General features: G+C 31.3%; 3 pseudogenes; all 3 read right to left on the bottom strand.

Moving 5' to 3' along the window:
- Positions 1-777: 777 nt before the first annotated feature.
- On the bottom strand, positions 778-1,613 carry LOC149515537 (peptidyl-prolyl cis-trans isomerase 1-like; annotated as a pseudogene).
- Positions 1,614-2,215: 602 nt separating this feature from the next.
- On the bottom strand, positions 2,216-3,196 carry LOC149515536 (ethylene-response factor C3 pseudogene; annotated as a pseudogene).
- Positions 3,197-4,703: 1,507 nt separating this feature from the next.
- On the bottom strand, positions 4,704-8,485 carry LOC111297382 (receptor-like protein EIX1; annotated as a pseudogene).
- Positions 8,486-16,188: the final 7,703 nt, after the last annotated feature.

Below are 16,188 nucleotides of genomic sequence, written 5' to 3'. Positions count from 1 at the left end.
ATTTCATTGTACTTAGTATGATCATATAGTATCACCAAACCCTTTTTTTTATATCCAACTAGCAATGGAACTAACCCCTCATAGAAGCCATGGGAAAAAAATTCTTTTAAATTATATAAAGAGAGAATTTACAAATTTTAATAACGTGTTGTATTTTGATTGATTGAATCTACATTTGATGTAATAAAAAATGTAATAATTTTTTTACATAATTGAACGATATTAATTTAAGTAATTATAATTTTATTATTTCGTATTAAATGATATATGAACTCGAGTTGTATAATTTAAATGATATATATTTAAATATAAAAGTGTTAGGCTAGTTTTGTTTTGCCTTATACCACCAAGCAAATGGGGTATTAGAATTTTGACAGGCCTAAACAACCCTGCTGCTGCTAATAAACAAAATAAAGCCTTCCCCTTCTCCCTCCTTCCTACAAATATCTTCTACATCTATTTTTCCTCGCCATGCTCTCATCAACCTCTCTTAAACCCATCGCCAATTGCCAAAATCCTTTATTTTCTTCATTTTTGAACCAAAACCATCTCTTTTTTTCCTTCACCTCCCTTTCCCATCTTCTAAAACACATCTCAGCGATTCTAATCCCCAGCAACCCCCCAAACCTCTACAGCAACAACTTTACTAACCTTTTCGGCCACCCCCATCTCCATTGCCTGCCCGATTCCGTTCGCTTGACCCATGAATAAGAGTCCTCGACTATGTTCTGTTAATTGTGATCAAGTATAATTCAAGTATCATGCTATGGAAATAAAATTGTGATCCAAGTATAATATAAATGAAATTGATCAGTTCCTCTCCTAACCAAAAATGTATAATCTGATAAAACATGACACTGAAGCAATTTTTCCTTCAGGAGTGCCTCAAATTTCTATTGTAACGTACATTAGCAGTGACTAACAAAGTGGACAGAGTCCAAATTGCCATGTAGAAACATAAAAAAAAAAATACAGTACTTCATCATTCCCAGGTTCTCCATCAATTTCTTTTGGCTGACCACAGTCATCGATCACAACTGGTTGCAAAGTCCTCCCACTGTCTGAGCCAGCTTTTTCCATCTCCTTGACAACGCTTATCCATCCACTACTTTACCAAACACAACTTGCTTTCCATCAAGCCATGGAGTCTTCTCCGTGCGTATAAAGAATTGGGAGCCATTGGTGTTTGGTCCTGCATTGGCCATTGACAAACAACCAGGTCCAGTATGTGTAAGCTTGAAATTCTCATCTGCAAATTTCATGCCATAGATTGCTTCTCCTCCAGGGCCATTCCCCTTTGTGAAATCTCCACCTTGACACCTGAAGCTCGGGATGGTTCGGTGAAATGCTGAGCCTTTACAGTGCAATGGCTTCCCAGACATTCCGTAACCCTTTTCCCCAGTGCAGAGTGTTTGTAATTATATCGTGGGCTAACACAGTCAGTCAATTAATCCGGATTTAGGTCAATTAATGTCAAATTACAAATAATTATAGTGGTATCATATTGTAATATATTCAAACATATAGTACGATATTAATTAAGTATGATCCCAATTTAATTTTGTATTTGAATCATAATGTGATGGATCAATTTTGACTAATATATATATATATATATATATGAAGCCGGTCCATTAGATTTTATAACTTTAATTTGATAGGTAAATAGCAGTTCTCTCTTTTTTTATTATGCAAGTCGTTGATTGAGCTCGATAGGCAGCATAAAAAAGCTCATGATGGTAAAAACACATCCATGGGCTTGGATTTAGGGGGATTGAGTTCTCTTCCACATTAAAAACAGTGTTAGTTATAAATTACGATAGTGATTCGGTGAGTTTTCAGCCACATTCAATTAGAGCTTCATCTGATTCAAAATTGGGTCCAAATTGCCTTGGCAATGGCACATATTGCTCAAGGAAAAGCTGGTTAATATTCTACTTTCACGAAAAAGGATGTGGTGAGATATGGACAGAAATCTTATAAATTCGAAAAAAATATTTTCTTTTATACCAAGAAAAAAAGAAATGAGAATACAATTTGGCGCAACGACCTTTATTTTCAAGTGTTCTTTTAAGCAAAAAGGAAAATAAAACTACTACTAATATATGATTAACATAGATGATAACTCTTTATGAATTCAAAATAACTAGAAATTGTTATCATATATATATGTATGTATAGAAGAATGAAAATTTGTAGAAATGTTCAACTAGTATGTAATATTATTGTTGGCTAAAATTATGCATAGCACTAAACTTTGATTGTACATCATCTCAAAGATTTACAAATTCACAGACGATATCCAACAAAAAATTTGGTCCTCCTCCACTATCTCAATTGAAAAGGGAGAAGAAACAAAAAAGAGAAGAAAAAATGTTGGTGTTTGAACTCAATTATTCACCAATAAGGAGTTGCACTCTCAGATATACTTAGAAGCTTCTCCAAATAATCAGCTCCTAAATCCTCAAACACCAGGATATTTTCCCTCCCCATTTCCTTCTTTCTTGATCTTCGTGTTCCCTGATCTTTTGCTCTTCATGGAGTACCTTTTCTAAATTGTCAAAGTAGGTGAACAACTTTCTTCAAGTCCATAGTTCATTTCTTGAAGTGAATCATAAACTGTATCCATTGGAAAACCGAGTATCACCATCGGACCTCGCATTGCGAGTGTAGCTTGATCATACACTAGCTGTAGCCTCAGCTATATCCAAGGTTCCAGGCCAAAGCCCAACACCATTCCTTATGGAATCCCTTATCTCAGCTGCCTATTTTCCCCATGGCCTCTTCCTAACTCCTCTATACTAAACCTCCTTTCCTGTCTCATCTTCATTTGCATTCAAGTTCACTTAATGATCCTTTCTAAAACTATTAACAGATGTGGTATCAAAAGTGTTTTCCTATGCTTGATTTAGGACTCCCAAAGGAACATTACACGGGAGTCATTTCCATTGAAAGGGTTTGGTTATGGAGATAATTGAATGATTCTAGTGAGAAATTTTTTGAGAAATATAGGAAGAAGAGGATTCAAGAGACAATTGGAGATTTGGGTATTGAAAAAATGAAGAGTCCATGTATGAAAATCAAGTCATTCTTATTATGGAAACGATTCTTCTTCGATCTTATAATTAATTCTCTTTGATTTTGCTTTTTGGTTTTGGTCATAGGAAATGAAATTTGAAGCTCAGTGTTATATATACAGTAATTACAAGCAAGGGAGGGAAAGGCTATATTATTCAAATATTTATTTTAAAAACGTTAAAAAAAAAGAAAGAAAGAAAGAATAAATTAAAGAAACGATGGAAAGAGAGTAAAATTATATGAACAAGTTATTAGCGTCGAACATCATTATTTAGTCGTTAATAGTAGAATCAACAGCTGAGTCAAAAGGAATACTTGTCGGGGCATTGTGGCCAGATCAAGTTACAATTCTCTTACATCACCCATGATGTTTCACTTTTATGTCCTGCCTATAACTTATATTTTTAGCTAATTAAAATAGTAAATCACTATGCTTAGAATGATCAATTACAATGTTAATTACCTTATATTGATGAACAAGATTTGATTAATATAGTCAGGTTATAGTTGAGTTTGTCGTAATTTTATTTTTATACAAAATAAATTAAATTTGAGAATTAAGAAAAGAATTACAAGTGCATAAATTTAAATTTTAATCCGATTAGAAGTACTTTTTAAAATATCTATATAAATCAATTAGGTTAGACTTTGAGTTTATAAAAAGATTGCTTTATCTATATATATATATATATGTTTTCATTTAAATTATATGATATAATCATATTGTTGACAAGGATTAATTTTAATTTTTCAAGTATCACTAATAAGTGAATGCTGTTAAAATAAAAATTTACCTATCTAATAATAACGTATAATATAAAAGAAATAATCAACATTTTTTAAAAATATTATTTTATGGTGTGATTTTAATAAAATAAAAAAGATATATTTTTTCATTGAATAATTATTTCATATAATCCTTTGTTTATTAATTTTGCCAAAATTTATCATAAATAAGTTTCTTAAACCAGCATAATTGATGTTATACTAACTTTTTGAATTGATAATAAGATGTAAAAAGTCTGTGGTCACTTTCTAGGTGAGATTATAGGTTGGTTTTACCTCTTCACTCAAGGGCTACCTTTTTTCATGTTATTTCTTCAAATTCACACCCTACATAAGCATAACCTTCCAGCCTTAATTGGATGATTTGCCACTCTTTAATTAGTCTCTAATATTTTATTGGCCAAAACTTTGATTGTTCATATATACATTGGTCATTATTTTATATGTTTTTATCCAATACTAGAATTTGATCCCACTATTTATAATTATTTTTAATAAAAATAAAATAAAATTTTAACTTACATATTGAATCTTATAAATATATCAAAACTAAAAATATTTAATTTATTATGGTATCGTTTTTTATTGTTGGCTTTTTTTGCTATGATGTGTACTTTTATTTTTTATTTTCAAATTATAAATTATTTGATCAAATCCAAGATTTTTTTAATTTATTTTAAATCATAAACATTTTTTAAAACTTTTAGAAAAAGAGAAAGAAAAATGCGATTAAATTTTTTTATGATGATTTAGATTTAAAAGAAAAATACGACTAAAATTTTTTATGATGATTTAGATTTGATTTTTAATTTTTTAATTTTTTTTGCCTTTTTATATTTTTATATTTATTATTATTTTCAAATTTTTGATAAATAGAACTAAAAAAATACATAAAATAGGGTAAAAAGTATTAGGCTTGATTCACTAATGGGTTCGTAAGGTGGGGTGAATTGACAAAAACGGGTTGGTTAAATCCGGCCCATTTCGCATGCTTTTTTTTTTTTTTTTTTTCTGTAAACCAATATCCTCCAATTTTTGCATAGTTACAATAAAAGCTTTCAATTCATTTGGATTTATAAAAATCTGTAGTTTTTGAAATTTTACTTTTGAATAACCAAAATCATAAATAAGACTAGAATAAGAAATATTTCAAAATAAAAGATTTATAAAAAATTATACCTTCAACTCATATTTAATTAAATTCAAACACACACATATGAGTCAAATACATTAACACAATTTTATTTCCTTTCGATAAATTACATGTAATGCTACTTCCAAATCCGAATACACGGATTAAGTTAAGAACATGCAAATCAAGTTACTGCATTATCAAACACACCAAAATGAGCTGCCATTACAAATAATTACATACCAATAGTAGCCCAAAACACGTATAGCTTATCACCAATTTGCTCCAGTTTTTTATAATAAGCAAACCTCCAAGACCTGATGAAAAACAGGGGAGCCACAACTCCCCAAAACCCCATCACAAAACCAAGCACTATGCTCACATAAAGCCAATTCACCTTAGATCTTTTCTTTCCTCCACTGCTACCTCCATTTGTAAAATCAGGTGTTTCGCCATTTCCGCTGCAATTTTTAGTGACTGGAGGTCCGCAAAGATGATTGCCAATGTAAGAAGACCTGTCAAAGCTTTGGAGCTGGGTGCCTAATGGGATTTGTCCTGTCAAGTTGTTGTAGGACAAGTTGAAGTGATTCAAGAAATTCAAATTGGAGAAACTTGAAGGGATTTCACCATGGAGTCGGTTAATCGACAAGTCAAGAGATTCCAACACCTCCATATTGCCAATATTCTCTGGTATCTTTCCTGTTTGGAGATTCTTTGACAAATTTAATGACCGCAGCCCCATAAGATTTCCAAGTTCTTTGGGGATCTCTCCTGTGAGACTATTAACTGAAAGGTCTATGCTAGTAACAAGTCTAAGTGTGGTACTGTATTCATCCTCCCTTCCTCTTGTCACCAATAACGCACCCAAATAAAACAGGTTATCAAAGTCTAATTCGAAAGCCCAATAACTTAGGTGTTGGTCGGAGGGTTTTGTGGCCATGGCACTTAAGTTACTAAAACATTTTGGAATAGCTCCTGAAATGTTGTTATAACCAAGATCCAAGACCTGAAGAGAATTAAGAGTACATATTTGATCAGGAATATAGCCTTGAAAGTTATTTGAACGGAGGTTTAGCACCACGAGTTTTGAGAGCTTGTCTCCAATCCATGCTGGAATACTCCCCGTTAATTGGTTTTCACTAAGATCAAGAATAAGCGTAACATTTAAATGCTGCAATGAGGATGGTACTTCTCCAAATAAGTTATTGTTACGAAGGTTTAATAACTCAATATGAACCATACATCCCAAGGATATAGGAATTGTCCCAGTTAGATCGTTATTTCCTAAATTTAAGACTTGCAAACTTCCCAAAATTTTCCAACAATCTGGAATTGCACCTGACAGAAGATTTGATTCAATGTCAAGAATGCTCAAAGTTTCCAGTTTAGTTTGGGAATTACAAAGAAAATTAGATAAGGATCCTGAAATTAGATTGTTAGTCAAAAATAAATACTCCAAATCAGAGGATGCCTGCGGCAATGGACCTGTGAATTGGTTGGATCTCAAGTCAACCATCGAACTCATCAATAAATATGAAATCTCCCCGCCTAGTTGGTTATGGGAAAGGTTTAGACATTCAAATTGAGTTGAAAGGTTCCAAAACCAAGTGGGAATGACACCTGAAATTTCAGCACAGGAGATATCTAAAAAAGACAAGTTCTTTTGGAATTGTAACCACTGAGGAAATTGCGGACCAAGATGCCAGTTACCCAATCCAATACTTTTACAGTGAAAAGGAGGAATCCAACTTGGGTTTGGTTTAAACGTTAACAAGTTGTTACATGCCCAAAAAAATTTCAATCTCGTGAGATTAGAAAAGTGCGTTTCTGATATATTTCCTTCCAACACATTATAGCTAACGTCTAAATCTTCCAAATTCCCAAGTTATCCTAAACTTTGAGGAAGAGTTGCATTCAATCGATTGTATGAAACATCAAGAACTTTCAATGATGACAACTTCCCTATTGAGGATGGAATGGGACCAGAAATGGAGTTTCTAGAAAGGAAAAGGTATGCCAAATTTTTAAATTGGCCAAGTTGATCAGGTAAATGGCCAGAAAGTTTGTTAGATGCAATATTTAATGACTCTAATCGATCCAAACTACATCTAGACAAACTCTCTATGATTTCTGATACCTCTTGATCAATTCCATTATTTGACAAATCCATCTCCCTCATAGTGCAAAGACTTTCCAAACATTTAGGTTCTATAATTTCAAGCTGGTTATGTGAAACATCAAGATGAGTAAGAGAGCTTAAGTTTCCAATGGCACTTGAAAAATTACCTTGCAGGCCGGCACTGCTGAGACCAAGGAATTGAAGTCGGTTTAAATTAGACAACCAGCTGAGTGTCGATGAAGAGAAGGCATTCCTACTAAGATCAAGAAATTTGAGAGAAGACATGTTTTGAAAACCATTGGGAATCACACCTTCAACTCCATTAGACCTCAGATCAATGGACACAAGACTACGGAGACTGAATATCCGTGTAGGCACCGAAGACAACGTGTTTCTCGAAAGATCAAGAACAGCAAGAGATGTGTAATTAACACTGACTGGAGATGGATCATTATTTAGAGAGCATCTTGACAAGTGTAACTCCACCAAAGAAGGAAGTTTTTGTGTTGATTGCAGCCAATCAGTTGCTTGACGAAGATCTACTTCACTCAAATCAAGGTAATGCAGAGACGAAAGACCAGAAACCCATTGAAGAGTTTTAGTTTCAAATAGGGGATTGTGTCCAAGATCAAGATAAAGCAATTTTGAAAGATTTCCAATATTATGGGGAATTTCTCCTTGGAAATTTGCTAGAGAAAGGTTAAGATATGTCAAACTCTTCATCGAACCAATGAATTCGGGAATTGTCAGGCTTCCAAAGTCGTTGTTGCTTAAGTCTAGGAAACTGATATGCTTCAACTCGATCAAAGAAGGATTTATTTTGCCTCCTAGCTTTGACCGAAGGTAAGCATCCCATTCAGCAACCGGCTCATCCGCATCAGGTCCTCTTGAAAGAAGACCCAAGTGCAGCTCTTTGACATGGCCAGTCAAGTTATTGCAGAAAACACCAACCCACTCACAGCAATCCTCACCTTCAACCCAAGAAGATAGCCTGTTTGATTGATCAATGAGGTCTTGCTTGAACTTCAAAAGGGCTTGCCCCTCACTTTCAATGCAAAGCACATTGGAATTCCCATCACAAAAGCTAATAACAGTGGCTGCGATGACAAGAAGAAATACAAACAAGGAAATTGTAACCACTTTCATGGTTGCATACTGATCATTGCTACCAACACATAATATATAAAGTTAAAGAAAAATGTTTTCCAGCACATCAAGCGTAGGAAATTTCTTCGACGACCTCCAATTTAAATTTCCGACTTGAATTTTCCACAAAAAGCATTCATATGTATGAATGAAATTCAACGTGTAGAAAAAACATAAAAAGAACTTGACTAGGATATCAAGCCAATCAACTCTATGGAGTAAGTCTCACGGTCAGCCAATTAACTCTTTAGGTCTTAGAAAAGAGGGAAAAAATGAAATAAAAAATGAAAAATTTAGAAAAAAAATATAAAATTACATAAAATTTAGAGAAGTTAAGACTCCTTTTCCTTTTTTTTTTGCTATAGTATTTTTCTTTTTTTTTTTTGTTAAATCAAATTTTGCTATATATGTTTGGCTAAAATTAAGCAAATTGTTGAAAAAAATATTAATTCAAATACAACACAGGTTTTATATAAAAATGAAGTTAAAATACTTTATGTATGTGATTTCAAACGTTTAGTTTTGCAAAAATTTTAATTTATCTTTAGTAGTTAACACAATTATTATTTTTTATTAATTTTTAATATAATTTTAGTCACCGTTCATTAGCATCATTTTCTTAATTTATGACTAAATCTTAAACACGTAATGATAATGATAAATGTATTGAAAAGTAACAAACACGAAACATAAATTGGCCAGTTGATCTACCCCGTAAGGAAGAAAGCATGTGACCTATGCTTTCCAACTTTTCATAGTAAGCTAACCACCATGATTTGAAAGAAAATTTGTGACCTCCAATTTCCAGCTTGAATTTTCCACAAAATCCTTTTTTATGGTCCATTGAAATTCGACAATTCTAGAAAGAAGAAAAAAAAAAACAGGAGAAGTAAATCAAGTCCACCGAGTCCATGGAATACGTCCCACAGCCAGGCAATTAACTTTTTAGGTCTTAGAAAAGAGGAAAATAAATAAATTAAAAATAAAAATTTAGAAAAAATAAAATTACAAAAAATTTAAAGAAGCTAAGACCCTTTTTTCTTATTATTATAGTTTTTTTTTTTGTTACATCAAAATTTTGCTCTATATGTTTGGTGCCTAAAATTAAGAAAATTGTTGAGAAAAGAATTTAATTCAAATATAAACATGATTTTATATAAAAATGAAGTTATATAAAAATCTATGAACGTAAAATGTTTAATTTTGCAAATTAAAATTTCAGTTTATCTTTCATAGTTAACACAATTATTTTTAGCTAATTAAAAATTGTGTCAATCACTATGCTTGTTCAATTACATAGTTAATTAACTTATATTGATGAACATGATTTGATTAATATAGTTGGGTTATAGTTAAGTTTCCGGTAATTTTATTTTTTATGCCAGCTAATTAACTTTTTCGGTCTTAGAAACGAGGAAAAAATGAAATGAAAAATGAAAAATTTTGAACAAAAATAAAATTACATAAAATTTAGAGAGATTAAGACTCTTTTTGCTTATTATTTTTGCTATAGTTATTTTCTTTTTTTTTTTGTTTAATTCAAATTTTGATATATATGCTTGACTAAAATTAAGCAAATTGTTGAAAAAGAATATTAATTCAAATACAACACTGGTTTTATATAAAAATGAAGTTATAATAACTTTATATATATATATATATATGTCATTTTAAACATTTAATTTTGCAAAATTTTAATATATCTTTCATAATTAACGCAATTATTATTTTTTATTAATTTTTAATATAACTTTAATCACCGTTCATCAGCATCATTTTTTTCAATTCATGACAAAGTCTTAAACAAGTAATGATAATGATAAATACATTGAAAAGTAATGAAGGAGCCTAAACCAACTTATCTACTCTGTATGAAAGAAATCTGGTAACCAATGCTTTCCATCTTTTCATCGTAAGCTAACCACCTTAATTTGTTGAATTACAAAGAAAACTTGTGACCTCCAGTTTTCAACTTGAATTTTCCACAAAAGGCATTTGATGGTCCATTGAAATTTGATAATTCTAGAAAGAAGAACAAAAAAGACTTGGCAAGTTACGTCCATCAATTTTATGGGAGTAAATCCCACGGCTAGACTATTAACTCTTTAGGTCTTAGAAATGATAATAAATAAATAAATAAATACATATTTTTTTAAAAAGTAAAATTACAAAAAATTTAGAGAAGCTAAGACTTTTTTCCTTATTATTTTTTGCTATAGTTACTTTTTTTTTTGGTTAAATCAAGTTTTACAATATATGTTAGACGCTTAAAATTAAGAAAATTATTGAAAAAACAATATTAATTCAAATATAAAACATGATTTTATATAAAAATGAAGTTATATAAAAATCTATGAAAGTCAAACGTTTAATTTTGCAAAAATTAAAATTTAGGTTTATCTTTCCTAGTTAACATAATCAATTTTTTTATCCACTACAACTTTAATCAGTAATATTAGTTTGATTTTCACAATTCCTAGTTACAGATATTAAGATTTGAATTCTAAATTTATTAAATGTTACTTTTTAAATGTGATTATATAAATTTGAAATGCAAGGGTACCAAGGCATTTATAATTTGGAAAAAAGGTAATCACATGGAAAAAGTTATGAGTGATGGTTTATCTCGTTTTGCTTTGAATAAATCCTTTCTCCTTGAAGCCAAGATCTATTCTTGCGTCCTTTCTATTGGGAATAGTGATTGAAATCCTATAAGAGATTTATTTGGGATTGATTAGATATTGTTTGATAGACAAAAAAACTTGTAGAAAAAGAATTTTAAGAGAAAAGAGATTCTTAATAGACAAGTTTGACTTGTAGAATAAGAATTCCAAGAGAAAAAGGATTCTTAATAGGCAAGCTTTTATACTTATAAATGGGTAAAGTCTTTATAAGGTTAAGGATGAGAAAAATATACAAGAGAGTTATAGGTTTTTATAGGATAAACACCCCATAAGACTACTAAAGATTTACATCTTATGGGTATGTATGTTTGAATGTTTATAAGTGGACTAGAGGAGACTGAGAGGGTCCACATAAGTATGATGCATGAAAGTGGATTAGAGGAGATTAAGAGGGTCCATATAGGTATGATGTATGGATACATATGGGTATGTGTTTGTTTGTTTTGAAATGGTGCACATGGCTTTGTATTTGTTTAGGTTGAGAATACTCTATAGCACTAAAAAAGATTGAGAGGGCCTATGTGTATTAATTGTTGAGTGCTTGATTTGATGTATGTTTGTAATTCTCTACAACTAGTGAATTTTTTTCTTATCCATGAATGTAAGTCAATTAGGTCGAACTACGTTAAATTATTACCTTTTGTGTGATTGATTAATCATTTGATTTTGTTTCTGCTAGTGGGATTGGATTAGAATTGAAGGTTCAAGACGTGAGAAGAGCTGAAAGTTCAAGCCATGGGAAAAGGCACGCCTAGAGGAGCTCGATTTAAGAGAAGAGTTCGAGTTTAAATTTTGAGGATTGAGGATCGATGTGCGTGAAGCGTAAGGACACATAAGAGAAGATGATTGTGAGACTTTCATTGCAGGTAGAGCCAAGCATGTCTAGTATGAAGACAGATGATTTGATGGAATATAAGTCAAGGTTGAGATTGTTGGGAATAGTGACTCAAATCTCTAAGAGATTTGTTTGGGATTGATTAAATATTACTTGATGGACAAGAAGACTTGCAAAAGAAGAATTCTAAGAGAAAATGGATTATTAATAGGCAAGTTTGACTTGTAGAAGAAGAATTCTAAGAGGAAAGGGATTTCTAATAGGCAAGTTTGTATACTTATAAATAGGTAAATTTTTCATAGGGTTAAGTATGAGAAAAATATGTAAGATAGCTATAGGATTTTATGGGATAGACACCCTATAAGACTACTGGAGATTTACATTTTATGGGTGTGTATATTTAAATGTTTATGAGTAGATTAGAAGAGACTGAGAGAGTTCAAATAGGTATGATGCATAGGTACATATAGGTACGTGTTTGTTTGTGTTGAAAGCAAGCACTTGTGTTTGTGTTTGTTTGGTTAAGAATACTCCATAAGACTAGAAGAGATTGAGAGGGCTTATGGGTATTGATTGTTGAGTGCTTGATTTAATGTATGTCTGTAATTCTCTACAATTAGTGAATTTTTTTCTCATCCATAAATGTAGGTCAATTGAGTCGAACCACGTTAAATTACTATTTTTTATGTTATTGATTAATTGTTTGATTTTACTTCCATTATTGTGATTGGATTGGGGTTTTTAGCCCAACACTTTCCTGATTTAAAAGCATCTGCTATTGAGAAATCATCTAGCCTTAGTGCAGCGATAGCTGGTACATGAGCAGCAGTTAAACAGTTCTCTTAAGGCCAAAATCTTCGTACAAATACCATCCACAATAGTACACCTGATTCGACATCAAGTACAATGCAGACGATATTTGTAGAACAATAAAATACCTGATAGTAACTTAAAGGAAGGATCTATAAAGTCAAATTCAGCCTTAGAACAAAGCAACTACTTTGAGGAAGAGGGAAGCAGTAGCTACAATCAACTTCCTGCACATCAGAAACATCATCCTGATTCCCTTTCTATTCCATTGCTTGATTAAAGTCCATGATGTAGGTGTTCTACCGGCCCATCAGCCGTATAATTGAACATTGAATGGGGGTGAGGTGGAAGAGGATATATAGAATGGTAATTGGCATTCTTAATATATTGTCATTTTCTTATTAATTTTATCAATGTCTTAAATAATAAAATATTTAAGACATTCAAAACAATATAATATTCAAAGATCTCAACTGCCCTCTCAAAGCTACCAAAATTGAAAGTAGTAAAACTATTAGAACAATATAAAACTACTCTTCATATTCAGGGTTGCTTGATTGTAGATGAACCACTTTTTCCTTCAAAACCAGCATGTGCAAATGCCCTGTAACAGAAATGCTTATAATCTTCTGAATTTTTCGAAGTTTATAATTCTCATGCATGGCATTGAACTGTATATGATTTCAAACTTCAATTAGAGCCATGTCTCAATCCACAATGAACAGAAAAAATTAATAAAAAATGCATTATTTTGATGCTTTCAAATTTTCTGAGTTATATTCTAGAACTTAAGGGAGGTGATTGTAAAAATCCAGTCTATATGATTGTTGTGGCAGAAAAACTGGGAAACCAATCCCAATCAAAAGGCCTTCCCCAATGCCGAGCGGACCCGTTCATATGTCTGTTCCTCCAGCACCGTCTGACTGTTCAAGAGTTCTGCTGCTGCTTCCACCACCCACCAACACCACCTTATAATTCATGAATTCCACACATTACCTTTTTATTATTATATTTTTATTTTTTCCTCTACCTGATGAATAGTTTTGTGTAATTGTTAAATCTTCGATTTTTTTTTTAATGTTTTCCTGGTAATATCTGCTATTTGGACTTTATATATAAAATGTTTTCAGCAGTGTGATTGGCTGATTGCTGTTGGTCAAAGAAACAAATACCTTTATCTTTATAATCAATGAAATAATGAAAAATGGAATTGAAGTTTCCAAAGGCTCCAATAAAAAATAGTTAGATTAGAATTGAACTCTCGAATATTAAACTTTCAATCTGATATTTTGGAAAGATCTTATATTTATGTGTTTAGAATGGTCCAGACCACTTCAACACTTCCCATCACATCTATCACATGATATAAACTTTACGTGTAATGTTAATAGGCCCATCACGAAAGGGTCAACAAACGGAGATTCAATTCTTTATAGAAATGAAATGGAAAAGATACATCCATTCAATTCCACTTCCACTTCCATAAGTAATTAACTTCTTCCATGTGTTTTTTTTTATTTGAAATTATCAAAAATTAAATTTTAATAATTGAAAATAAGAGTTTAACACTTTATCATCATCTACTACCTTATATAATTCAGCCATTAAAAACCAAAATTAGCGAAGAAAGTAAAATCATGATTCCTTGGCATCCAACCAATTAACAGTTGGCAATTTGACTAATGGGGTTTTCAAACAATGACCAATTGGAGAACTTAGGATAGGAAAGGAGAAAAATAAGATACAAATTAATTAACACCAACATGTCTTAAAAAAGTATGGAATGTATTATCTAGAGGTGGAAATACCCTATGTATTAGGGGTAGACTTTCAAACATGTTTCCCTTCCTTCTTTGTTTAAGAAAAAAGAAAAAAAAAATATAAACATATAACAAAAACCTAAAATTTAATTAGCTCAAACTATTTCTCATTTTCCGTGTTTTTTTATACATAAAGAAGTCGTAATTTATGTATAAAAAAATAGGTTGTAGATGATAAGATTTGAATATTATATTTACTGAATATTATATTTTAAAAATGATTATATAAATTAACTAAATTAAGTTGTAAGTTTTCGTTTTTCTTTTTTATTCTTCTCCGAGGCCTATAGTTAAGTTTTGCTCAAAAGTATAGTTGGCAACGGCAGCACTCCCTAGAAGTATCTCCCCTGTAAAGGCGGTTTGAGATTGAACATAAGAAATGTTAACTTTGCTAATAGATTAATAAAAAAAGCTATTAAAGTCATCTCTTCTATCTTCTACAAGATACACATTATTCAATAGATATGAATTATGCTTACCGCGTAATTGAATCAACACTTGACATCATAAAATAATTAGTTATCAATTTTGAAGAAAATCGTTAGGGGCATTTGATGGTCAAGAGGCATAATGGTTTTTTTTTTCTTTGAAGCTTTCAGTAAATAATTAGAGATACTTTTGTCATTTGTGTTAATTTAATATATCAAATTAATTGTATACGTTCAGTGTCACATCAGCCCAGTATTATCCTTATTGTCCTCTAATGATCTCTCATAATTTACTTATAAATATGAAGGTGCCAGCATCATTAAGACAACTTGATACTATTTCATTTTCTCTCATTCCCACTTCATTTCCAACGTGAATCTTTTTGACATACATGTCGGAGTGCAAATGCAAGAAATTTATCCTACATTTGCCTCTAACCGCCCTTTTCTTCCCCATTGCCTTTCCAAAAAACACCCCAAGGTGGGAGCTCAGCCATAACAAAAATATTAAGAACTTTCTAATTAAGCTTAATAATTTACAATTTAATTAAAAAAATCCATCTATTCCTATATATATAAGAGCCAAAATGGTAATAGGCTTCCACAATCAGAATGAAGGCATCCTTATCCATGATTGTAACTCCGTTGCTCTTAGTAGTTATTGATGGAATCAGTGCTAGAATGTGTTACGGCAGGGATATTCTGCTGCATTTTCATCAAATCCACCGTGAAAGAATGGCTTTGCAAGCTGTCACACGGTTGAAATCCACAGGGTTTCCATCGAACACCATATATCCACCACCAGCGGCCATTATAGAAAAGTTCAAACTGCACCAATTCCAAAGATATGGCTACTACAACTGCCACCATCACCGCCGCCACCATCCTCCTTTGGGATCAGCTTAGGTGATGAAAGAAGTGGTGTCAGAGGAGGCTGAAAGTGTAATCTATTTTCTATGAAGTGAACTTTCATTTTTTAATTTTAAATTTATAAACTATTTGATCAAATCTATGACCTTTTTTCAATTTATTTTAAATTATGAACATTTGAATCTTATAAATATATCAAAACTAAAAATAATTAATATATTATGAATACGTTTTTGTTGTTGGCTTTTCTTGTGCGATGATGTGAACTTTTATTTTTTATTTTTAAATTTATAAATGATTTGATCAAATCTATGATGTTTTTTCAATTTAGTTTAAATTATAAACATTTTTAAAACTTTTAGAAAAAGAGAAAGGAAAATACGACACTCTCTAATTTCCATATAAGAAATTAGGGGATTTATAAAAAAAAGCACCCAACTCATATTGAATAAAACTCCAACACATATTTATGAGTCTAAT

This window comes from Durio zibethinus, chromosome 12, assembly GCF_047325235.1.
Source record: "Durio zibethinus cultivar Kanyao isolate XHJ-2024 chromosome 12, ASM4732523v1, whole genome shotgun sequence".
In the NCBI taxonomy this organism is placed as follows: domain Eukaryota; kingdom Viridiplantae; phylum Streptophyta; class Magnoliopsida; order Malvales; family Malvaceae; genus Durio; species Durio zibethinus.
This window is presented reverse-complemented; position numbering and strand designations above follow the sequence as displayed.